Below are 27,431 nucleotides of genomic sequence, written 5' to 3'. Positions count from 1 at the left end.
GCCATTGTTCTCCCTTTCTGCATACCGGGTACTACGGGACAAAGCCTCCCACTTTCGTCCCATTGCTCTTACAAGTGCAGTTTGCAAAGTTATGGAACGCCTGGAAATAAACGTTTAGTGTGGTATTTAGAGACACACAACAGTCTCCACTCTTCAATATGGCTTTCGTAAAGGCCGTTCTACCATAGACCCCTTACTACACTTGGATACATATGTTCGTAATGACTTTGCGAATAACCACTCAGTTATTGCCATATTTTTTGACCTTGAGAAGGCATATGACACAACTTGGAGGTATAATATTTTGGCCCAAGCCCACTCATTAGGCCTTCGAGGCAATCTACCATCCTTCCTTAAGAACTTTTTAACTGATCACATTTCCATGTTCGGGTTAATAATGTGCTCTCCCCAGACTTTATCCAAGCTGAAGGTGTCCCCCAGGGATGTGTTCTGAGCACACACTTTTTCTCCTTGCTATATATGATTTGGCCTCTAGTCTTCCATCCAATATTTGGTCATCACTATGTTGATGACTTTGCTATTGCATGTGCAGGCGCTGACTGTCACCTCAATAGTTTCTCTCCAACATACGGTCGACCGTGTTTCCAGTTGGGCCAGTACCAAAACTCGCCAAATTACTCACTAGACGCTCTCATCTCCGATCATCCTTTGTACCTCTATGGCTCCTGTATCCCTGAACATGATAGTCAGGTTTCTAGGCCTCCTCTTTGACCGTAGGTTATCCTGGAAATCTCACATTACCTCTCTGAAGGCAACTTGTCACAGCCGGCTGAACCTTCTTAAAACCCTTGCTCATCTTTCATGGGGAGCTGATTGTCGAACTCTCCTTCGGTTACATTCCGCCCTCATTTTATCGAAACTTGATTATGGTGTTCAGATCTATTCAGCGGCCTCTCCTGCTACTCTCTCTAGCCTTAACCCCATTCATCACCAAGGATTACGTTCATGCTTTGGTGCTTTTTGCTCTTCCCTTTTGAGAGCCTCTATGTAGAAGTGAATGTTCCATCCTCATCTGATCGCCGTGATGCCCATTGCCTTCGCTACTATGTATGCTCTCATGATCTCCGCAATCCTGTCATTTATAGAATGGTCACTGATATTAGTAGACATTCTTCATTTGTTCACTGCCCCTGTTTGCTCCGTCCCTTCTCTCTTCTCCTACATTCACTCTTGTCTTCTCTTCAATTACCACCTTTCTATGTTCAGGTAGCATCTCCCTTTTCCTTACCCCCCTGGGAAATTCCAGCTGTTCAAGTCTGTTCTTTCTCACTCCCTTGCTCGAAAGCCCAACTGTCTACGGTAGCTTCCCGCTCTCTTTCTTGACCACTTCCACTCTTATTCTCAAGCCATTGCAGTGTACACAGAAGGCTCTAAGTCTTCTGATGGCGTAGGATTCGCAGCAGTGTTTCCAGACAGCATCGTACGAGTGAATTTACTATCTTCGGCAAGTATCTTTACTGCTGAATTGTATACCATTCTTGCAGCACTTATCTGTATTGTATCTATGCCTGTGTCATCATTTGTGGTTGTCCCAGACTCCATTAGTGCTTTGCAGGCTATACAAAAATTCGATACACCTCACCCCTTAGTCCTCCGTATCCAACTTTGGCTACGCCACATCTCTTCCAAACAAAGATAGTTTTTTTGTTGGGTCCCTGGTCATGTTGACGTACAGTGCAATGAACAGGCAGACACTGCTGCGCGGTCAGCAGTACATGGCCTACCAGTTTCATATGGAGGCGTTCCATTTACGGACTATTTTGCTGCAATAGCTACCCACCTTCACACCCGTTGGCAACAACGTTGGTCTACTCTGCTCGGTAACAAACTTCAATATATTAAACCGAGTATAGGTTACTGGCTGTCTTTTTGTCACCAGTGTCGAGGTTGGGAGACTACTCTCTCCAGTCTTTGCATTGGCCATACTAGTCTTACTCATGGTTATTTCATGGAGAGGCGCCCTGCTCCGCTCTGAGAATTGTCAGGTTCCATTATCGGTTGGCCACATTCTATTAGACTGCCCACTTTATTAACGAGCACGCAGAATATACTTCCAACGTCGTCTTCGCTCTGCTGCTCTCTCTTTACCTTCCCTTCTCGCTGATGGACCCACCTTTCATCCGGACTCTCTCATTGACTTTTTGACAACAACTGACTTACTTCACAAACTGATACCTTCAGCCCTTTCTACCTCAATCTCTTGCTGCCCTCTACCCCCACACAATCCCCTGCCCCGCTGTTTTCTGTAACCTACTGATCATCCCTCCCCCCCTTCTACCACCCAATACTCTCGCTTCCTTCCCTACCCCCAGCGCTGCATAGCCCTTGTGGCTTAGCACTTCATTTTGATTATAATAATAATAGACTGAGTCAGCTCTAAAGCCTAATTCTCAAACCCATTCAAACTGTATACACCTAAGAGAACCAATACAGTGGAAACACTACTTGCGAGTATGTCCACGTGCGAGATTTTCCAAATACGAGCAGTCGATGGGTCGATTTTTTGCTTCCATAAAAGCAAAATTTCCACAAGCAAGCAGACCTCAAGGCAGGTTCAGTGATACTGGCGAGGACTCTTGCCCTTGATCTTGGGAATCGTATCTCATTTGTTTGTTGGACTATCTTATTGAAACTTGGGCAATGTATGATGGAAAGACGCTTCTTAATGTACACCAAAAATGAAAGAAATCTAAGCATAAATGGAATTCACTTCTCAGCAATTAGCCCCCCATTAGCGGTAATTTTGAATGGTTTTTGTTTGTATTCTCGTTTTTTTGGTGTCATTTGATAGAATGGAAGATATATTACAGAAAGATATTTTTTTAATTGCTTTCACGACAAAAAGTACCTTGAAATAGAGCTCAACCTAGGAGAAATGGTCCATTGCTTGGCTCTTTCAGAGCAAACAAATGACGTCACTGTCCATTCCTATATGCAGTCGTGAATGGGTTGACATTTATACAATTATTGCAATAAGGAACACCAATAGTGTGAATAAAAATTACAAATTATTCATATAATAATATGTATGTGTATAATATGTATAATAATAATAATAATAATATAATATGAATAATTATATATAAATAATGTACTACATAAAATTATAGTAAGACAGCTTCAAAAGACCATCACTACAAGGCAGTATTTACCACAACAAAGAGGGAGCAGTTGTGGCTGCCTCCACCTGTTACATAATGACATTTTATTCATTTTAGAGTATATATCAGGTTTCTGTGTTATTTATATTGTTTATATGTCATATTAGATGAAGTGAGATGGATAAATAAGCCGTAGAGATGATATTAGCGAAATTATTGAAGTACAGAATTCTACTGGAACAGATTAATTGCATTTCAATTAATTTAAATGAGGCAAATTGACTCTGCAAACAAGCAAATCCAGTTGCGAGTAAGGTCATGGAACAGATTAAACTCACAAGTAGAGGTTCCACTGTATACGATCAGAAGTCAAGGCTAAAACAGGGAGCGGACAGACTTTCTGCCAGTCTGTTAACCCGTCATCAGGTTGGATCATGTGACCCAAATGACAGTAGGCCGGACATAAACAAGTGAACAATTTACCTGATGGTTCCGAGACTTTTGTATGTTCTAAATACATATAAGAAATCCTACCTAAAAATAATAATAGCTAAAAATCATCGATATCGATAATAATAGTGATAATACCATGGTAAATTTATTATATATTGACAGATAATAATGTAACACTGAAAATCTCTATTTTAGTTATAAACGGGGACTTTCACGCAATAATATTAAGCAAGTGATAATCATATTCTCTCAACAGTTAAATGTACAGGATGACCAATCTCCAATATACAACAATGTTTATTTAACTGTCACAAACCCCTTTCTGAAACTCATTGTTGCAAAATTTTTGGGAAAGAAAAGATTTTTTCTTAGGAAATGACAATCTTTTCCCAATCGTAATGACACCAAAAATACGAAATTTGGTCGAAAACTCACGGAATTATGCTCCCGTGAAGTTAGCGGTCTGATCGGCATATACGCATCGGTGATTTCGCAGAGTTTGAGCCCTGTTTTTGGCTAATTCCGTTGTTCCGGTTCACCAAACTTGAAGCCGTTTCTTTATTACTCCATTTTTTCTATCAGTTGAGTACAAGAAACCGCCCATTTGCTGAAGTGAACTACCCAATAAAGTGGTCAGAAATTGGCAATTTGGCCAATTTCACACAAATTAAAAAAAGATGCCAATTTCAAAATAGGGTCCAGAATAAATAATGTAAACATTCTAGGCACTAAAATGACCTATCCTCTGTTCATTAGTCACGTCTCTAGGCCCCTCTTATATTACTATTGCTTTTTATTTTGATGTTTCATTCATACAAAAAATGGAAAATTTACTGGTATGCAGACTTCTGCATTATTGTAAAAATGGTATAAATAAAATTAGTGCACTAGTGAAAGAATATTAGACTTCCCAGTTGACGTGTATTGGACGTGTCGTGTGATTTGCTTACTCCTGAGCTGTGGTAAAATCTGGACATTTTTGCTGGTTTAGAAAGACACGTAAGCAAACACCGACATTTATTGGAAAACGTTTCGGTCCTGGGACCTTGATCAAGGTCGGTATTTATTACCAAGGTTTATACCAATATTTTTGCTATTTGAGCTCAATTTCAAGGTCGTATTCATCCTGAAACTAATCAAAATCACCCCTGTTTCTGTAACATGTACAGTAACAGTACATTCATTCTGTATTTTCCATATTTCTCTATCGCTTGTATGCGATGAAATTGGAGTAGTATTAGACGTAGTGCAGCAAAGAGGCTTCTTTTCCTTCAAAATATTATTTGCAACATGAGATACCATACCAAGATTAGGGATACCTTCCTTGTCCACCTTACTGCAGTAAACCATTTTTATTTTTTAACATATCAGCCGTCTCCCACTGAGGTAAGGTGATCCGAAAAAGAAGCAGCAAATAAACCATAACCAATTAAATGTTATTTTTTTCTAGATCAAAATGGAAGCACAAACAAAAGGAGTGAGTTCACTTTTGATCAGGTTTACGGGCCAACTGGAACACAAGCACAAATATTCGAAGAAGTATCACATCTCTGTCAGTCTGTAATAGACGGACACAATGCATGTGTATTTGGTTGCTGTGTAGTGGACTAGTAGTGGTAGTCAGTATTTTATTATAATACAGACTATACAGTACACTCATTCTGTATTTTCCATACTTCTCTTTATTGCTTGTATGCGATGAAATTGGATTAGTATTACAGAGACGTAGTGCAGCAAAGAGGCTTCTTTTCCTTCAAAATATTATTTGCAACATGAGATACCATACCAAGATTAGGGATACCTTCCTTGTCCACCTTACTGCAGTAAACCATTTTTATTTTTTAACATATGGGCCGTCTCCCACTGAGGTAAGGTGATCCGAAAAAGCAGCAAATAAACCATAACCAATTAAATGTTATTTTTTTCTAGATCAAAATGGAAGCAAAAGGAGCGAATTCACTTTCGATCAGGTGTACGGGCCAAGAGCAACACAAACAAAAATATTCGAAGAAATATCACAGCTCTGTCAGTCGGTAATAGACGGACAGAACGCATGTGTATTGGCGTATGGACAAACAGGCTCGGGAAAGACTTACACAATGGAAGGTGTGCTTCAGAACGAAGAGCAGCAGGGCGTGATTGCTCGGACGGTGAAGTAAATCTTCTTCACAATAAACGGGCTGAAGGATGAGGTATGAGAATTCTTAAATTTTCTTTCAATACACAAATAACCCGCACATAGAAGAGAGAAGCTTACGACGACGTTTCTGTCTGACTTGGACCATTTACAGTCACAGTATTGTGCCTTTTTTTTTTTGCTATTTAGTCTTTCAATAAGTAATTTTTCCTAGACCTTTGTACATATAGTATGCTTGGAGTATTTCTTTTACCATAATTATGCACTTGGTTGCTTAAATTCTGTAGTAATTTAAGTTATTCATGTTTGATTGCTTTTGGTAAATGATAATGAAAATGGCTGTAAATTATATTCTAGTAAATTGTTTTTCATTTAAAGGCTTTTTTTTTATATATATTTGACACATTCGCCAACATTCACTCAATCGCCACTTTGCCAGAAGTGTGTATTCAAATGACCCTCTGAACTGCAACACCCTCACCAATTCTTCATAGTGCTGCCACTGCTTTTTCCACCTCCATGAGCCAGGTCTAGCTAATTGCAAAGTCACTTGTTTGCACAGAACTGCTAAATGCCTCAAAAGATGTAGTGGAAGTTTTAGCAGTAAAGGTAGAGAACCAAAACCTAGTCATTGTGGTAGTCTACAAGCCTCCGGATGCAACATCCCAGCAATTCCAGGAACAGCTGCTAAAAATTGACCACTGTCTGGAAAATCTTCCAGCTCCTGCACAACATCTTGCTCCTGGGGGATTTCAACTTAAGGCACCTAAAATGGAGGAATATAGCAAATAATATTGTTGCAGTAATAACACCAGGAGGCAGCTCTGATGAAAACTCACACGAGCTTTTCAATATCTGCACAAAATTCAACTTAAACCAGCAAATAATAGCCTACTAGACTGGAGAATACACTAGACCTCATCTTCACTAACAATGATGATCTGATAAGAAATGTCCCCATATCAAAAACAATATACTCAGATCACAACATAATTGAGGTTCAGACATGTATGCGTGGAGCCCCAGACCGACAAAATGAGATTAGTCACGAGGGAGCATTCACCAAATTCAACTTCAATAACAAAAACAAAGTGGGACCAAGTAAACCAAGTCCTAACCGATATAAGCTGGGAAGATATACTAAGCAACACAGACCCCAACTTACGCCTAGAACAGATTAACTTGGTGGCACTAGATGTATGCACAACGCTTATTCCTCTAAGAAAAAGGAGTAGATGTAAAATAGAAAGACAGGCGCTCCCTTTACAGGCGACGGAAAAGAATAACAGAGCGGCTAAAAGAGGTCAATATATCTGAAATGCGTAGGGAGACACTGGTCAGAGAAATAACAAGCATCGAACTTAAGCTAAAGGAATCTTATAGGAGTCAGGAATTGCGGGAAGAACTAAAAGCCATAAAATGAAATCTAAAGAAACCCAAAGTATTTCTTCTATGCCAAATCTAAGTCGAGAACAACGTCCAGTATTGGGTCGCTACTTAAACAAGATGGGTCCTACACAGATGACAGCAAGGAAATGAGTGAGCTACTCAAGTCCCAATATGACTCGGTTTTTAGCAAGCCGCTAACCAGACTGAGTCGAAGATCAAAATGAATTTATGAGAGCCACAAAATTTGGTTAACACAAGCCTATCCGATGTTATTCTGACGCCAAATGACTTTGGACAGGCGATAAATGACATGCCCATGCACTCTGCCCCAGGGCCAGACTCGTGGAACTCGGTGTTCATCAAGAACTGCAAGAAGCCCCTATCACGAGCCTTTTCCATCCTATGGAGAGGGAGCATGGACACGGGGGTCGTCCCTCAGTTACTAAAAACAACAGACATAGCCCCACTCCACAAAGGGGGCAGTAAAGCAACAGCAAAGAACTACAGACCAATAGCACTAACATCCCATATCATAAAAATCTTTGAAAGGGTCCTAAGAAGCAAGATCACCACCCATCTAGAAACCCATCATTTACACAACCCAGGGCAACATGGGTTTAGAACACGTCGCTCCTGTCTGTCTCAACTACTGGATCACTACGACAAGGTCCTAAATGCACTAGAAGACAAAAAGAATGCAGATGTAATATATACAGACTTTGCAAAAGCATTCGACAAGTGTGACCATGGCGTAATAGAGCACAAAATGCATGCTAAAGGAATAACAGGAAAAGTCGGTCGATGGGTCTATAATTTCCTCACTAACAGAACACAGTAGTCGTCAACAGAGTAAAGTCCGAGGCAGCTACAGTGAAAAGCTCTGTTCCACAAGGCACAGTACTAGCTCCCATCTTGTTCCTCATCCTCATATCCGACAGACAAGGATGTCAGCCACAGCACCGTGTCTTCCTTTGCAGATGACACCCGAATCTGCATGACAGTGTCTTCCATTGCAGACACTGCAAGGCTCCAGGCGGACATCAGCCAAATCTTTCAGTGGGCTGCAGAAAACAATATGAAGTTCAACGATGAGAAATTTCAATTACTCAGATATGGTAAACATGAGGAAATTAAATCATCAGAGTACAAAACAAATTCTGGCCACAAAATAGAGCGAAACACCAACGTCAAAGACCTGGGAGTGATTGTGTCGGAGGATCTCACCTTCAAGGACCATAACATTTTATCAATCGCATCTGCTAGAAAAATGACAGGATGGATAATGAGAACCTTCAAAACTAGGGAGGCCAAGCCCATGATGACACTCTTCAGGTCACTTGTTCTATCTAGGCTGGAATATTGCTGCACTCTAGCAGCACCTTTCAAGGCAGGTGAAATTGCCGACCTAGAAAATGTACAGAGAACTTTCACGGCGCGCATAACGGAGATAAAACACCTCAATTACTGGGAGCACTTGAGGTTTCTAAACCTGTATTCCCTGGAACGCAGGAGGGAGAGATACATGATTATATACACCTGGAAAATCCTAGAGGGACAAGTACCGAACTTGCACACGAAAATCACTCACTACGAAAGCAAAAAACTTGGCAGACGATGCACCATCACCCCAATGAAAAGCAGGGGTGTCACTAGCACGTTAAGAGACCATACAATAAGTGTCAGGGGCCCGAGACGCATTTTTTGAAGCCTTTGAAAACCAGGCTCAAATTATGAAGTGGCCCAGGGAACATTGGGCGGCCCTGATACACACTACCTTGACGGGAAAAAGCACAGGCTAGCACGGCGTCCTTACCCTTCGACCAGTACTCTCACTACGAGACAATAAAGAAAACTGTATTGGACGCTTACGACTTGTTGCCTGCTAGTTATCTACGGTCATTCCGGACTTTGAAGCGCAACCCACAGCAGTCCTGGGTAGAGTTTGCCCGAGGGAAACAGGCAGCATTTGAGAGACGGCTTAGGGCTTCAAATTGCAATACAGTGGAATCCCTTTCTCAATTGATTTTAAATGAAGATTTCTTCAATTATTTGACGGACGACCTACATACTTACCTTATCGGACGTTCAGCCTCAACGCTAATAGAAACTGCGTCGATAGCTGATCATTATGAGATAGCTCACCAGATGATGGGTAAGAGTTGACCCTCGAAACTCTCTCCAGGTAAACTCCAGGTAGGTTTTATGCTTCCTTTTGCAGACCACAATAATAATGATAGTGGAAAAATAAATATAACTAGGTAAGATTTGATGCAGTCATGACTGTTTCCAGATACCAGATAGAAAATAGTCAACATGGAATAATTTTTTTTTAGTAATGTGTGGAGTTTGACTTCAGTTTTGGTGGCATGTATTATTGGTTTTCATGGTTGTATGTACTTGGTTGTGTGGTGGTATCATCCACCATCTCCATTGCTGATTGTGTAGTGTTCTCCACTGTTCCATTGTTGGTTGTATAGTGGTGATGGTAGTTGGTTGTGTAGTGTTCTCCACTGTTACATTGTTGGTTGTGTAGTGTTCTCCATTGTTTCATTGTTGGTTGAATAGTGGCGATGGTAGTTGGTTGGTTGTGTAGTGTTCTCCACTGTTTCGTTGTTGGTTGTGTAGGGGTTCCATCCATAGTCTCATTACTAGCTGTGTAGTGGTTGTAGTAGTTAGTTTAGTGGTGGTGGTAATTGGAAGATAAAGTAGTGGTGATAGTTACTGGCTAGTCCTGTAGTGTTGCCCTTCACTGTCTCATTGCTGGTTGTGTAGTGGTGGCAGTGGTAGTTGGACGAGTTGCAGATTACCTTATCTATCATAGGTTATGATAGTTTAGTGATGGTGTAGTGATGGTGTAGTGATGGTTTCATTTCTCTCACTGGTTGGTAGTTGGTTGCGTAGTGGACTAGTAGTGGTCAGTATTTTATTATAATAGACTATACAGTACATTCATTCTGTATTTTCCATATTTCTCTATCGCTTGTATGCGATGAAATTGGAGTAGTATTAGACGTAGTGCAGCAAAGAGGCTTCTTTTCCTTCAAAATATTATTTGCAACATGAGATACCATACCAAGATTAGGGATACCTTCCTTGTCCACCTTACTGCAGTAAACCATTTTTATTTTTTAACATATGGGCCGTCTCCCACTGGGGTAAGGTGATCCGAAAAAGAAGCAGCAAATAAACCATAACCAATTAAATGTTATTTTTTTCTAGATCAAAATGGAAGCACAAACAAAAGGAGTGAGTTCACTTTTGATCAGGTTTACGGGCCAACTGGAACACAAGCACAAATATTCGAAGTATCACATCTCTGTCAGTCTGTAATAGACGGACACAATGCATGTGTATTTGGTTGCTGTGTAGTGGACTAGTAGTGGTAGTGGACTAGTAGTTGATGACTTTGGTAAAATGTTTGAGGAAGATGATATACTGTTTGGTAGGTTCTATTTGAGATTAATTGCAAGTATATATGGGTTAAAATAGTTGATTAATACTTATTTCTTGACTTTAATTGCCAGGAAAACCGGTGAACGCAACTTCTTCGCTTAGAAGGCGCATGGAGAAGGTGCAAGAAATAAAGAGTAGCAAATTAGCTACTCTCCATGTAAGCCATCAGTTGCACATAAAAAATCAAGAGATGGAAATGCATGAACTTAAACAGAGGCTCCAGGAAAGGGAAAGATTCTGTGAAGCCCACCACGTGGAACTTGACAGAATAGAACATGATCTTAGGTATGTACTTATTGATTTTCAAACATATTTTGGGGGTAGAAATATTTTGTAGAATAAAATGTTATAAAAATATTGTATGGAAGAACTCTTTAGTACAGTGGACCCCCGAGTTTCGTGATTAATCCGTTCCAGAGCGCCTGCCGAATCTAAGAACCATTTTCCCCATAAGAAATAATGGAAATAAAATTAATCCATTCCCGACAAACAAAAGTATTAAAATAATTTTTTTTTTCAAATTAAATAAAGATTTACATATTGAAATCAATTAGAAATCAAGTACATACATATAAAAAATACTATTACACTTACCTTTACTGAAGACTTGTGGGTGGATGGAAGATGGGAGGAGGTATAGGAGGAAGGCGTACACTATTGTTTGGAAGGAGAATCTCCTTCCATTAGGACTTCAGGTATGAAGTCCTTATCTGGGGTTACTTCCCTTCTTTGTTTTTTAAAGACACTGGGAACAACTTGAGTCATTGGACCCCTGTCGCACAAAATATCTGTCCAGAGCTCTGTTCCTGGCGTTTCTTTAAGATTTCCCTGAAGTGGGACATGGGTCTGTCACTGAACATGTTGCAGATATGGCTTGTTTCAGCTTGGTCAGGGTGATACTTTTGAACAAAACTTTGCAACTAATTCCACTTTGAACACATGTCCTTAATCACTGAAGAAGGTACCTCCTTCACTCCTTTCCTCCTCCTCTGAAGCAAGTTACTCAGCTGTGGTCTGATGCTGTTCCAGTTGAAGCTCTTGCAGTTTGTCAGTGGTTACTCTTCCCTGTGGTCCTCCACCAACTCTTCCATATCCCCGTCACTCGCCTCCAACCCCATGGACTTGCCCAATGCCACAACACCTTCCACAACAGGCAGAGGGTCGGCAAGGTCAGTCTGCCTCAAACCCTTCAAAATCCCTCTGGATCATGTTCCTCAATTTCTTTACCAAAGGGCTTGCACTAGCTTTCCTTGGGCCCATGGTGACTTATTTAGCAGCTGCAAGCAATTTGTACAGAAGGGGTTACTAGCCCCTTGCTCCCAGCATTTTAGTATCCTCTTACAACATGCATGGCTTACGGAGGAAGAATTCTGTTCGACTTCCCCATGGCGATAAGAGGAAATAAACAAGAACTAGAAAGAAAATAGAAAACCCAGAGGTGTGTGTATATATATGCTTGTGCATGTATGTGTAGTGTGACCTAAGTGTAAGTAGTAGTAGCAAGACGTACCTGACATCTTGCATGTTTATGTGACAGAAAAAAGACACCAGCAATCCTACCATCATGTAAAACAAATAAATGCTTTTGTTTTACACTCACTTGGCAGGACGGTGGTACCTCCCTGGGTGGTTGCTGTCTTACCAACCTACTACCTACATTTTGCATGTTTATTTTGATTAAAGATAAATTTGTTGATTTTGTATATAAAAATTTCAATCATGATTGATTGCTAAGGATTAATTACTATGCTTTATCATATTGTAGATATTTTGAGACAATTTTTTTGTTAACCGTTGTATCTGTGCACCTCTGGCAAGAGTGATAGTGTGAATGATGGCAAAAGCGTTTCTTTTCTCGGTCACCCTACGTCGGTGAGAAATGGCCAGACTGCCCACTTCATCAACGAGCAGGCAGAATTTACCTCCAATGTCGTCTTCGCTCCGCTGCTCTCTCTTTACCTTCCCTTCTAGCTGATGGACCCACCTTTCATCTGGACTCTACCATTGACTTTTTGACAACTGACTTACTCCACAAACTCTGATGATGATACCTTCAGCCCTTTCTACCTCAATCTCTTGCTACCCTCTACCCCCGCACTATCCCCTGGCTTGCTGTTTTATGTAGCCTACTAATCATCCCTCCCCCCCTTCTGCCGCCCGATACCCTCGCTTCCTTCCCTACCCTGCAGTGCTGTATAGCCCTTGTGGCTTAGCACTTCTTTTTTATAATAATAATAAAGATTGCTGAACTGACCAAGAATATAAATATAAAAAAAATCTTCAGAGCAATGAGGAACAAACTTTGTCCTCTTCAAGGGGGGCTCCTTGGCATGGTGAAGAGGCTCTTGGTCTGAGGAATTAGACCTGTCGGTCTCCTTCCTCAGACCGAACCTAATTACCCCCCAATCCCCCTTCCCTATCCCATCCTCCCCTTTTTCCTTTCCTCCTCCTCACCCCTCCCTTTTGCCCTTCCTTTTTTGGCCTTTAGGATTTTTCCCACAGGTGTGCTAGCTCCTGGGTAGAGGAAAGGGTACCAGGGCCCACCCCATTCCATTGAGGTTCTTTGCGGTGGCGTAGTTTGCCGTGGAATCTGGATCGCCTGGGGATGTCACGCTCCCTCTCCAGTATCCCAGAGGGTGGCTTTGGGTGTCTTTCGGGCGACGGGTGTGTCTCTGGAAGCCACCTTTCGGATTCTGGGGGTGGTGGCCGAAGGAGGTATGCTTTGTGGTGGATATCCGGCCGCCCTCTTTTGTCCACCGAGGTAGCTCGGCAGATGTGAGGTTGCTATCCTGGATTGCTGGTTTACTGGCATGATGGGTAGGGTATGGCATGGCATGGCATGGGTTTCATGCTGCATCTGCACTACTTATGGTGCTGAGGTCCTCTTGGGCATGGAGGGAGATTTCTGGCCCTCTCATTCCTCCCAGGAACTATCCCTCCCTGGTCCCCCCTTTTTTTATTTTTTTATTTTCTTTACTTTTTGTTTTTAAGAAAAAAAAAAGAAAGAAGCAACCTAACCATGGAGTACCCAATCCATGACCCCGCTACCCCCGGGCCCCTTATTGTTACTGCACCCCTCGCCTCGTCTTTTGGTCAGTCTTCGGACATTCCTAAGGCCCCTGTACCTCTTGCTGGTGCTGTTTCCTCACCAGCTTCAGATACCAGGGCTTCCACTGACTCCTTTGATTTGTCTGACCTCCACTCTCCTTTGACTATGCTTCTGGCTTCTCCCTCTACAGTGCAGCGATTTTTGAATCGCCAGCCCATCCCACATCGGTCCAACTCTGGTCCCACTTCTGAAGGTCAACGACAATCTCCTAATGATGTTACTTCGTTACCTTCCCTTTTTACTCAGAAAAGACCGACATGTCATGCACTCCCTCTCCACACAGTTTCAGACCACACAATGGACTAAATTCTTTACATTAACCCTTAAACGGTCCAAACGTATATATATACGTTCACTCACGTAGCGCCCCAAATTTTTTGAGGAAAAAATAAATCTTTTCTTTTAAAAGGAAAAAAGAGCATATGGTACCCAGGAATCCCTAATTATTTTAATATGGAACACAGTGAGTGCACACACCCATTTTCTCATGTCTAGGGAGCATGGACACGGGGGTCGTCCCTCAGTTACTAAAAACAACAGACATAGCCCCACTCCACAAAGGGGGCAGTAAAGCAACAGCAAAGAACTACAGACCAATAGCACTAACATCCCATATCATAAAAATCTTTGAAAGGGTCCTAAGAAGCAAGATCACCACCCATCTAGAAACCCATCAGTTACACAACCCAGGGCAACATGGGTTTAGAACACGTCGCTCCTGTCTGTCTCAACTACTGGATCACTACGACAAGGTCCTAAATGCACTAGAAGACAAAAAGAATGCAGATGTAATATATACAGACTTTGCAAAAGCCTTCGACAAGTGTGACCATGGCGTAATAGCGCACAAAATGCGTGCTAAAGGAATAACAGGAAAAGTCGGTCGATGGATCTATAATTTCCTCACTAACAGAACACAGTAGTCGTCAACAGAGTAAAGTCCGAGGCAGCTACGGTGAAAAGCTCTGTTCCACAAGGCACAGTACTAGCTCCCATCTTGTTCCTCATCCTCATATCCGACATAGACAAGGATGTCAGCCACAGCACCGTGTCTTCCTTTGCAGATGACACCCGAATCTGCATGACAGTGTCTTCCATTGCAGACACTGCAAGGCTCCAGGCGGACATCAGCCAAATCTTTCAGTGGGCTGCAGAAAACAATATGAAGTTCAACGATGAGAAATTTCAATTACTCAGATATGGTAAACATGAGGAAATTAAATCTTCATCAGAGTACAAAACAAATTCTGGCCACAAAATAGAGCGAAACACCAACGTCAAAGACCTGGGAGTGATTATGTCGGAGGATCTCACCTTCAAGGACCATAACATTGTATCAATCGCATCTGCTAGAAAAATGACAGGATGGATAATGAGAACCTTCAAAACTAGGGAGGCCAAGCCCATGATGACACTCTTCAGGTCACTTGTTCTATCTAGGCTGGAATATTGCTGCACTCTAACAGCACCTTTCAAGGCAGGTGAAATTGCCGACCTAGAAAATGTACAGAGAACTTTCACGGCGTGCATAACGGAGATAAAACACCTCAATTACTGGGAGCGCTTGAGGTTTCTAAACCTGTATTCCCTGGAAAGCAGGAGGGAGAGATACATGATTATATACACCTGGAAAATCCTAGAGGGACTAGTACCGAACTTGCACACGAAAATCACTCGCTACGAAAGCAAAAGACTTGGCAGACGATGCACCATCACCCCAATGAAAAGCAGGGGTGTCACTAGCACGTTAAGAGACCATACAATAAGTGTCAGGGGCCAGAGACTGTTCAACTGCCTCCCAGCACACATAAGGGGGATTACCAACAGACCCCTGGCAGTCTTCAAGCTGGCACTGGACAAGCACCTAAAGTCAGTTCCTGATCAGCCGGGCTGTGGCTCGTACGTTGGTTTGCGTGCAGCCAGCAGCAACAGCCTGGTTGATCAGGCGCTGATCCACCAGGCGGCCTGGTCACAGACCGGGCCGCGGGGGCGTTGACCCTCGAAACTCTCTCCAGGTAAACTCCAGGTAGGTTTTATGCTTCCTTTTGCAGACCACAATAATAATGATAGTGGAAAAATAAATATAACTAGGTAAGATTTGATGCAGTCATGACTGTTTCCAGATACCAGATAGAAAATAGTCAACATGGAATAATTTTTTTTTAGTAATGTGTGGAGTTTGACTTCAGTTTTGGTGGCATGTATTATTGGTTTTCATGGTTGTATGTACTTGGTTGTGTGGTGGTATCATCCACCATCTCCATTGCTGATTGTGTAGTGTTCTCCACTGTTCCATTGTTGGTTGTATAGTGGTGATGGTAGTTGGTTGTGTAGTGTTCTCCACTGTTACATTGTTGGTTGTGTAGTGTTCTCCATTGTTTCATTGTTGGTTGAATAGTGGCGATGGTAGTTGGTTGGTTGTGTAGTGTTCTCCACTGTTTCGTTGTTGGTTGTGTAGTGGTTCCATCCATAGTCTCATTACTAGCTGTGTAGTGGTTGTAGTAGTTAGTTTAGTGGTGGTGGTAATTGGAAGCTAAAGTAGTGGTGATAGTTACTGGCTAGTCCTGTAGTGTTGCCCTTCACTGTCTCATTGCTGGTTGTGTAGTGGTGGCAGTGGTAGTTGGACGAGTTGCAGATTACCTTATCTATCATAGGTTATGATAGTTTAGTGATGGTGTAGTGATGGTTTCATTTCTCTCACTGGTTGGTAGTTGGTTGCGTAGTGGACTAGTAGTGGTCAGTATTTTATTATAATAGACTATACAGTACATTCATTCTGTATTTTCCATATTTCTCTATCGCTTGTATGCGATGAAATTGGAGTAGTATTAGACGTAGTGCAGCAAAGAGGCTTCTTTTCCTTCAAAATATTATTTGCAACATGAGATACCATACCAAGATTAGGGATACCTTCCTTGTCCACCTTACTGCAGTAAACCATTTTTATTTTTTAACATATGGGCCGTCTCCCACTGAGGTAAGGTGATCCGAAAAAGAAGCAGCAAATAAACCATAACCAATTAAATGTTATTTTTTTCTAGATCAAAATGGAAGCAAAAGGAGTGAATTCACTTTCGATCAGGTGTACGGGCCAAGAGCAACACAAACAAAAATATTCGAAGAAATATCACAGCTCTGTCAGTCGGTAATAGACGGACAGAACGCATGTGTATTGGCGTATGGGCAAACAGGCTCGGGAAAGACTTACACAATGGAAGGTGTGCTTCAGAACGAAGAGCAGCAGGGCATGATTGCTCGGACGGTGAAGTAAATCTTCTTCACAATAAACGGGCTGAAGGATGAGGTATGAGAATTCTTAAATTTTCTTTCAAGACACAAATAACCCGCACATAGAAGAGAGAAGCTTACGACGACGTTTCTGTCTGACTTGGACCATTTACAGTCACAGTATTGTGCCTTTTTCTTTGCTATTTAGTCTTTCAATAAGTAATTTTTCCTAGACCTTTGTATATATAGTATGCTTGGAGTATTTCTTTTACCATAATTATGCACTTGGTTGCTTAAATTCTGTAGTAATTTAAGTTATTCATGTTTGATTGCTTTTGGTAAATGATAATGAAAATGGCTGTAAATTATATTCTAGTAAATTGTTTTTCATTTAAAGGCTTTTTTTTATATATATTTGACACATTCGCCAACATTCACTCAATCGCCACTTTGCCAGAAGTGTGTATTCAAATGACCCTCTGAACTGCAACACCCTCACCAATTGTTCATAGTGCTGCCACTGCTTTTCCCCACCTCCATGAGCCAGGTCTAGCTAATTGCAAAGTCACTTGTTTGCACAGAACTGCTAAATGCCTCAAATGATGTAGTGGAAGTTTTAGCAGTAAAGGTAGAGAACCAAAACCTAGTCATTGTGGTAGTCTACAAGCCTCCGGATGCAACATCCCAGCAATTCCAGGAACAGCTGCTAAAAATTGACCACTGTCTGGAAAATCTTCCAGCTCCTGCACAACATCTTGCTCCTGGGGGATTTCAACTTAAGGCACCTAAAATGGAGGAATATAGCAAATAATATTGTTGCAGTAATAACACCAGGAGGCAGCTCTGATGAAAACTCACACGAGCTTTTAAATATCTGCACAAAATTCAATTTAAACCAGCAAATAATAGAGCCTACTAGACTGGAGAATACACTAGACCTCATCTTCACTAACAATGATGATCTGATAAGAAATGTCCCCATATCAAAAACAATATACTCAGATCACAACATAATTGAGGTTCAGACATGTATGCGTGGAGCCCCAGACCAACAAAATGAGATTAGTCACGAGGGAGCATTCACCAAATTCAACTTCAATAACAAAAACAAAGTGGGACCAAGTAAACCAAGTCCTAACCGATATAAGCTGGGAAGATATACTAAGCAACACAGACCCCAACTTACGCCTAGAACAGATTAACTTGGTGGCACTAGATGTATGCACAAGGCTTATTCCTCTAAGAAAAAGGAGTAGATGTAAAATAGAAAGACAGGCGCTCCCTTTACAGGCGACGGAAAAGAATAACAGAGCGGCTAAAAGAGGTCAATATATCTGAAATGCGTAGGGAGACACTGGTCAGAGAAATAGCAAGCATCGAACTTAAGCTAAAGGAATCTTATAGGAGTCAGGAATTGCGGGAAGAACTAAAAGCCATAAAATGAAATCTAAAGAAACCCAAAGTATTTCTTCTATGCCAAATCTAAGTCGAGAACAACGTCCAGTATTGGGTCCCTACTTAAACAAGATGGGTCCTACACAGATGACAGCAAGGAAATGAGTGAGCTACTCAAGTCCCAATATGACTCGGTTTTTAGCAAGCCGCTAACCAGACTGAGTCGAAGATCAAAATGAATTTATGAGAGCCACAAAATTTGGTTAACACAAGCCTATCCGATGTTATTCTGACGCCAAATGACTTTGGACAGGCAATAAATGACATGCCCATGCACTCTGCCCCAGGGCCAGACTCGTGGAACTCTGTGTTCATCAAGAACTGCAAGAAGCCCCTATCACGAGCCTTTTCCATCCTATGGAGAGGGAGCATGGACACGGGGGTCGCCCCACAGTTACTAAAAAACAACACAGAGCCCCACTCCACAAAGGGGGCAGTAAAGCAACAGCAAAGAACTACAGACCGATAGCACTAACATCCCATATCATAATCTTTGAAAGGGTCGTAAGAATCAAGATCACCACCCATCTAGAAACCCATCAGTTACACAACCCAGGGCAACATGGGTTTAGAACAGGTTGCTCCTGTCTGTCAACTATTGGATCACTACGACAAGGTCCTAAATGCACTAGAAGATAAAAAGAATGCAGATGTAATATATACAAACTTTGCAAAAGCCTTCGACAAGTGTGACCATGGCGTAATAGCGCACAAAATGCGTGCTAAACGAATAACAGGAAAAGTCGGTCGATGGATCTATAATTTCCTCACTAACAGAACACGGTAGTCAACAGAGTAAAGTCCGAGGCAGCTACGGTGAAAAGCTGTTCCACAAAGCACGGTACTCTCTCCCATCTTGTTCCTCATCCTCATACCTGAGACAAATATGTCAGCCACAGCACCGTGTCTTCCTTTGCAGATGACACCCGAATCTGCATGACTGTCTTCCATTGCAGACACTGCAAGGCTCCAGGTGAACATCAACCAAATCTTTCAGTGGGCTGCAGAAAACAATATGAAGTTCAACAATGAGAAATTTCAATTACTCAGATATGGTAAACACAAGGAAATTAAAACTTCATCAGAGTACAAAAATTCTGGCCACAAAATAGAGCAAAACACCGTCAAAGACCTGGGAGTGATAATGTCGGAGGATCTCGCCTTCAAGTACCATAACATTGTATCAATCGCATCTGCTAGAAAAATGACAGGATGGATAATGAGAACCTTCAAAACTAGGGAGGCAAAGCCCATGATGACACTCTTCAGGTCACTTGTTCTATCTAGGCTGGAATATTGCTGCACACTAACAGCACCTTTCAAGGAAGGTGAAATTGCTGACCTAGAAAATGTACAGAGAACCTTTACGGTGCGCATAACTGAGATAAAACACCTCAATTACTGGGAGTGCTTGAGGTTCCTAAAACTGTATTCCCTGGAATGTGGGCGGGAGAGATGCATGATAATATACACCTGGAAAATCCTAGAGGGACTAGAACCGAACTTGTACACGAAAATCACTCGCTACGAAAGCAAGACTTGGCAGACGATGCAACATCCCCCCAATGAAAAGCAGGGGTGTCACTAGCACGTTAAGAGACCATACAATAAGTGTCAGGGGCCCGAGACTGTTCAACTGCCTCCCAGCATACACAAGGGGGATTACCAACAGACCCCTGGCAGTCAAGCTGGCACTGGACAAGCACCTAAAGTCGGTTCCTGACCAGCTGGGCTGTGGCTCTTACGTTGGTTTGCGTGCAGCCAGCAGTAACAGCCTGGTTGATCAGGCTCTGATCCACGAGGAGGCCTGGTCACAGACCGGGCCGCGGGGGCGCTGACCCCCGGAACTCTCTCCAGGTAAAACTCCAGATAAGCTGGGGTCAGTCTAGCCTCTCAGGTTTCAGTAAACGCTCCATGTTGTGTTGTAGTATAGAGCAGGATCACCACCAGGTAGCCCAGGATTCTATGTTCAATAAATTGTTGTGATAGAAAGAGAAACAGGCCTTATCTCTAGGCTTTATTGAACATAGAATCTTCATAGTACTTCTGCAACAAAATATAATGACTAGTACATCTAATTACTGCTTCTACAGGGATGGTGATGTCTTGCATATGTCAAGAGAAGTTATAACTCAGGCCATATATTTGAACTCGCCATGTAATCTGCATCACTAATATATGGATATAAGTGAAGAGAATCACACACCATGTGTTAGCGCCCACGACACACACCAAGCTGTTGTTGCTAAGGCTCCCGAGAGGTGGTGCAGTATTATCCTGCTGCTGCTCCCCACAGGAGCAGTATCACTACAGCTAGAACTGTCAGAATTAGAACTAGCATACCTTGTCTATATTTTTGGCATCTTGAACAAACTGAATCTTCAGCTGCAATGGAAAGGAGTAAATCTGTTCTCTCGCCAAGGAATATTTTTTTTTTTTTTTTGGAGAAATTAGAACTCTGAATCGGAAGAGTTGAAGATAAATATTTAGTTCAATTTCCATGTGTGGATGTATGCCATGCTAGGTACATATTCTCAAGCATTTACAAAAGATGCGGGATGAATTTCAGTGATACTTTCTGGAGGTGGACATGACAAGGGATGGTTTTTTTTTTCATCAGGAATCCATTCGTAACAATGTTCATGGTGTTCCAGAGGCTATGCACAAGGAGTTCTTGGACCTGGAAAATGATTTGCCAGCTTAAGATGTGTACTAGCCGTCTACCATGGAAAAATATTTGGGCCAGTATGATTATTTAATCAAATCTGTCAAACACTTGCAGTCAGATTTCTTTTGTCATTTGCATCAACTTTCATGCGAGTGGATTTTTATTTGTTGCACATTAAGTCCAAACAGAGGAATTGGACTGCAGTTGAAAGCTATATTCATTGTGCATTATCAAGTACCACTCCTAACATTGAAAAGCTTGTCAGTGAGAAGAGAATCCAAAAGTATTGTAGCAAGGAAAAGTGAAAAAATTATGTCAAAGAAAGTTGTTGGCTGTATGCTTCATGATTTAAAAATTATATTCGTTAGAAAGAAATTTTACAGCGAAATGTTAGATACGTATTCATTTATTTCCAGGAAATTTTGTATGAAATATTTCAGATCGAAATGTTAGATATGTTCTATTATCTGGGGTCCACCTCTGACACAATCAAAACCTATTGGAAAGTAACTGCCTTTACTACACAGCATCACAAGCCAGCACTATCCTAAACAATGATAAAAGTCTATCAGTACTTAACTACAACATCAGGTCCTTAAGCAAACACTATGATGACCTCCTGTCACTCCTTGAATCACTAAAGACACCCTTCTCCTGCATTATTCTTACCGAGACCTGGCTAAAACAGGACAATAGATATCTACCCTCTACCAGGATACAGCAAACCACAACTGCAGACCATGCCAAGTTGGGGGTGGTATTGCTATCTATTACCATAACCAATTATCTTGCATCAGCACCAATTGCTTTAGTGATGAATATGGAGAATACATTTTTGCTAATTTTACTGTAAAAAACCTTAAGACGCCTATAACAATCGGTGCCATTTACCGGATACCCCCACACTAACATCCCAAACTTCAGTGAGAAATTAAAGGCACTAATAACAGAAATGAATAAGCACCACCACCTCTTAGCTGGAGACTTCAACATCAACCTTGGCCTACTAGATGATCAGCCTGTAACTGATTTCATCAACAATATGAACAACACTTCTCATACCAACAATAACTAAACCAACCAGGCTCACTGAAACAAGTGCAACCATAATAGACCACATATGGACCAATACACTAGCCCACCTTAAATCAGGGATAATCACAGATAGCACTACAGACCACTACCCTACCTTCCTCTTGAAAAACATTAGCAAACCACCACTTGAATGCAACAGTCTCATTTAGACTCCATGATGAGGCCTCAATAAGGAAGTTCACAGCTGACCTAGAGACTTGACTGGCCTACAGAATTCTCCAAGGCCAATGGTATTGATGACTGGACAGACATTTTTCTTAACAAATTACTTAGACTATACAACAAACATTGTCCTATAAAAACGAAAGATCAAACAAACGGCTTGGTTGCCCATGGCTAACCAGCACCATTCTGAAATCCATTGATAAGAAACACCAATATGAAAAGCAATATAGACAGGGCTTAATACACAAAGATATTCTTAAACACTATTCATCAGTCCTCACCAAAGCAATAAAGAAAGCCAAACAACTATACTACTGTGGCATGCAAAGAGTACGTAACCTTCATTCAGCGCACGTACACACCCTCATTTACAGGCTATCTCCCCCAACCAGCGAACCAGGTTGCTAAGAGTTGATGATGGGGCCCCGTCGTTCAACTAGTGACCAGGTTCTAGCCAATAAGATGGTTTTGGCAATCGCAGAGGTTATGTGGGTACCGCTCTCCTGTCTGCCCTTGTCATTCCCATTCTAGAGCTGGTTGAGCACGGTCTGCTATCTTGTGGCTTCTATTTCTGCCTTGCTTACCGTGACGTGCACTATACTTATTACTGTACATAGTGTACATATTGCTGTTCTAAATTGGTGAAGGATAATACAAGTCTAAACTTTTTCTGCTGTGTTTCTTTTGCTCCCATTACACCTGGGATAACAGGCCTTTGAAATCCTGGGTTTTAATAACTACTCCAGTAGATTCACTGACACAAGAGGAGATATAAAAAAGACCTGGAAAACACTCAGATTCTAGGGACCCACAAACTGAAAAAAAAACAAGAATATTGTCCTAACTAAACCTAATGAAACACCACTGCAACCCACCAACACAGCTAACAAGATAAACGACTTCTCAACCATAGGTTCTAATCTCGCCAATAAAATCCCACGTACCAATGCCCATGCCGGGGACTACCTAGATGGGAATTTCCCAAATTCCTTATATCTTGCTCCAACTGAGCCCACGGAAGTCACCGAGATTATAAAGTCACTTAAAAATAACTCTGGGAATCTGTCTCATGTCCCACCATTATTGTACAAGAGTGGCCCATGCCCTCTCGCATACTATCTCAGTGCTTTTTAACAAGTCACTAGAAGCTAGCACCTTCCCGAAACTACTCAAGACGGCAAGGGTTACACAAATACATAAAGGTGGTGACCCTACAGATTTAAACAACTATAGGCCAATATCAAACTTACCATTGCTATCCAAAATCTTTGAGAAACTCGTGCACAGGAGACTATATTCATTTATAACATCACAAAACATACTCGACCCCAGCCAATTTGGATTCAGGAAAAATAAAAGCACTAACGATGCAGTTATAAAAATGCTAGATCTGCTTTACACAGCATTGGAAAATAAGGAATATCCACTAGGAATTTTTATTGACCTAAGAAAAGCTTTTGACACAGTAGACCACGGCATCCTACTCCACAAACTTGACCATTATGGTATAAGAGGCCATGCGCTTGCTTATTTCAAATCTTACCTTACTAATAGGTATCAGTATGTCGCCATTAAAGACACAGCATCAACAACACAGCCACTTGATACTGGAGTTCCACAGGGAAGCGTCCTTGGTCCCCTGCTCTTCCTCATATACATCAATGATCTTCCAAACGTATCTCGACACCTGAACCCCATTCTCTTTGCTGACGACACGACTTATGTCATCTCTCACCCTAATCTTGCAACCCTCAACACCATTGTTAATGAGGAGCTGATCAAAATAACGACTTGGATGACAGCCAATAAACTTACGCTTAACGTCGACAAAACCTACTACATTATGTTTGGTAGCAGAGCAGGAGATGCGCAAATTAACATTAAGATCGACAACACTAATTAACAGGCATAATGAGGGCAAATTCCTAGGCCTATACCTCGACAACAACCTGAACTTCAGCACCCATATCCAACACACAACCAAAAAAGTATCCAAAACGGTTGGGATCCTCTCCAAGATACGATACTACGTGCCACAAACTGCGCTTCTCACACTAAACCACTCACTTATACATCCATACCTCACCTATGCTATCTGTGCTTGGGGTTCAACTGCAGCAACACACTTAAAGCCAATAATAACCCAACAAAAAGCCACAATAAGAATAATCACTAAATCCCATCCCTGGCAACACCCCCCCCCCACTCTTCATAGATCTAAACTTACTCCCTGTTCAGTACATCCACACTTACTACTGTGCAATCTACATCTACAGGACCTTAAATTCCAATATTAACCTTGACCTAAAACGCTTTCTTGATAGTTGTGACAGAACCCACAGGCACAACACCAGACACAAACATCTGACATTCCCCGTGTCCGACTAAATCTTTACAAAAATTCAATGTATGTCAAAGGCCCTAAAATCTGGAACACCCTACCTGAAAATTCCAAAACTGCACATACATTCATCACCTTCAAAACTACCATCAGAAAACATCTTATCTCCCTGATACACCCTGTCAACTAATAATTACGAATACCACCTGGTGGTTCACACTTACACTCACTCACCCATTTGACCATAAACAGAAATATCAATCTCAATCTCAAAATAATGAATCTTAACTAGTCATAAGTTGGCCTGTGATACTCCAATACTGAAACTATGTATGGTGCCAAAACAAAAGCATTCACATTGCTAAACTCACAACTAGTATTTAGTCACTTAGCCATAATACCAACTTCTCATAATTCTGTAACATTTTAAACCTAAGATTTAACATAATTCTGCCCGAAATGCCTAGCCATGCTAGGAGTTCTAGTGGTACACTCTGTAATTATTATTTTACTACATGTAAACCACACAATAACCAAATTCTGTAAACTCAGCATTGTAATACTTATGGAGAATAAAGTTTGAATTTGAATTACACACTAACCTTTACAAAGAAATAAAATTATTATTAATTATTATTATTATTATTATTATTATTATTATTATTATTATACTGGGGGCATTCCCCTCCACCCCCATTGCAGCCTTGGAGGCAGAGTCAGGGATAGTCCTTCTCTTGTCGGTGAGGACAGCGAGGAACTGTTTACGACTCCATCATATGGCCTCTGCCTTGTTCTCACCCCTGCCGCCTCTCTCCACAGATGTGGGGGAGAACCTCTGTGCCCCTATGTTTGGTTCAGCCTTCCTTTGTAGCCAGGGCCCAGTGTTCCCTGACCTGCCTTACACTTCCTGCACTTGTGATGACTCCCTCCCTCTTCATCAGAGTACAAAACAAATTCTGGCCACAAAATAGAGCGAAACACCAACGTCGAAGACCTGGGAGTTATGTCGGAGGATCTCGCCTTCAAGAACAATAACATTTTATCAGTCGCAGCTGCTAGAAAAATGACAGGATGGATAATGAGAACCTTCAAAACTAGGGATATCAAGCCCATGATGACACTCTTCAGGTCACTTGTTCTATCTAGGCTGGAATATTGCTGCACACTAACAGCACCTTTCAAGGCAGGTGAAATTGCTGACCTAGAAAATGTACAGAGAACCTTCATGGTGCACATAACAGAGATAAAACACCTCAATTACTGGGAGCACTTGATGTTCCTGAACCTGTATTCCCTGGAACGTAGGCGGGAGAGATATACGATTATATACACCTGGAAAATCCTAGAGGGACTAGTACCAAACTTGCACACGAAAATCACTCACTACGAAAGCAAAAGACTTGGCAGATGATGCAACATCCCCCCAATGAAAAGCAGGGGTGTCACTAGCACGTTAAGAGACCATACAATAAGTGTCAGGGGCCCGAGACTGTTCAACTGCCTCCCAGCATACATAAAGGGGATTACCAATAGACCCCTGGCAGTCTTCAAGCTGGCACTGGACAAGCACCTAAAGTCAGTACCTGACCAGCCGGGCTGTGGCTCGTACGTTGGTTTGAGTGCAGCCAGCAGTAACAGCCTGGTTGATCAGGCTCTGATCCACCAGGCGGCCTGATCACAGACCAGGCCACAGGGGCGTTGACCTCCGTAACTCTCTCCAGGTAAACTCCAGGTCTCTGGTGTTCCCCTGGCTGGACCTGACAATACATTCACCCAGATTGGCACTACAGAAACAGGGAACCCCCCTCAATTAGTCGAGTTTCTATTTAGAGAGTTTCACTCTTACATATGGCTCTTCATTCTCTATCTAAACAGACCCTTCCCCCTTCCACATCCTCTGCGGCCTTCTTCGCTAATCTCTCCCTCTGTCAAACGTGGCGGCTGGACCCTGCTCATTCTGTCCTGGCAGGGGAGCTCTTCGCCATTCACCAGGCTCTGCCTTTTGTCCTAGATCACATTCCCCCCACAACCATTGGTTCTCTTTGATTCCCAATCTTCCCTGGCACTTTTGTGCTCTGCCGGTCCATGGTCACTGCATGTCCTCGTTCGTCAGACAATCTCTCCTCCAGCGCTTCTTGTGGAGCCCAGGTTGGAGCATCTTCCTTCAGTGGGTACCCACCTATGTTGGAATCCGGGGCAATGAAGTGGCAGGTTGGGCGGCCTCCCTTGCGCACACGTCCTACTATTACCCCTCTTGCCCTGGGCCACAGTGATTTCACAAGGGCTGTTTGGAAGGGAATCTACCATCAGTGGCAAGAGGGCCTGGCACACTCCCTCTCTTCTTCGGCGTTGGACTCTGTTCGAACTTTTAATAGCCCCTGCCCTTGGGCTCACCATCCCAACCGCTCAGTGGACGTTGCACTGACTCTCCAAGTTGGGCACTTGCGACTGGCGGCTCACATCTGTACCACCTTCAGACGACGGACTCTACATACTGCCCGTGGTGTCCCTCACAGCCTGAGACGGTGGAACACTTCCTGCTGTGGTGCCCACGTTATCACTCTGCATGGACTACTCTCCATGCGGCCTTGCGCACGCTTGGGGTGCACACTTTCACTTACCTGTCCTTCTCAACGGGGAGGGGTTTCGCCCTCTGGACCGTCAGGAAATATTGGCCTGTACCTGCTCCTTCCTGCTGGCTTCAGGGTGTATCAGGGACATATGATACATAGTTATTAGTCAAAACATTCTTCCACTTTGGTCGAAGTCCCCTCTCCTAGCACGGGACGGCTTGGCTCGATAAACTGTCAGTGGCC

The 27,431-nt window shown here is 42.3% G+C and overlaps 1 long non-coding RNA gene across 1 annotated transcript in view; it reads right to left on the bottom strand.

The window, feature by feature from the left end:
* Positions 1-3,794: 3,794 nt before the first annotated feature.
* The window catches only part of LOC128699053 (uncharacterized), a 91,837-nt gene continuing 68,200 nt past the window's right edge, over positions 3,795-27,431 (bottom strand). The window contains exon 4 of the long non-coding RNA XR_011394215.1: positions 3,795-27,431. This is a non-coding gene — a long non-coding RNA (uncharacterized lncRNA).

This window comes from Cherax quadricarinatus, chromosome 79 (genome assembly GCF_038502225.1).
Source record: "Cherax quadricarinatus isolate ZL_2023a chromosome 79, ASM3850222v1, whole genome shotgun sequence".
NCBI lineage: Eukaryota > Metazoa > Arthropoda > Malacostraca > Decapoda > Parastacidae > Cherax > Cherax quadricarinatus.
Note: the sequence above shows the minus strand (reverse complement) of the source record. Positions and strands in the feature narration are given on the sequence as shown.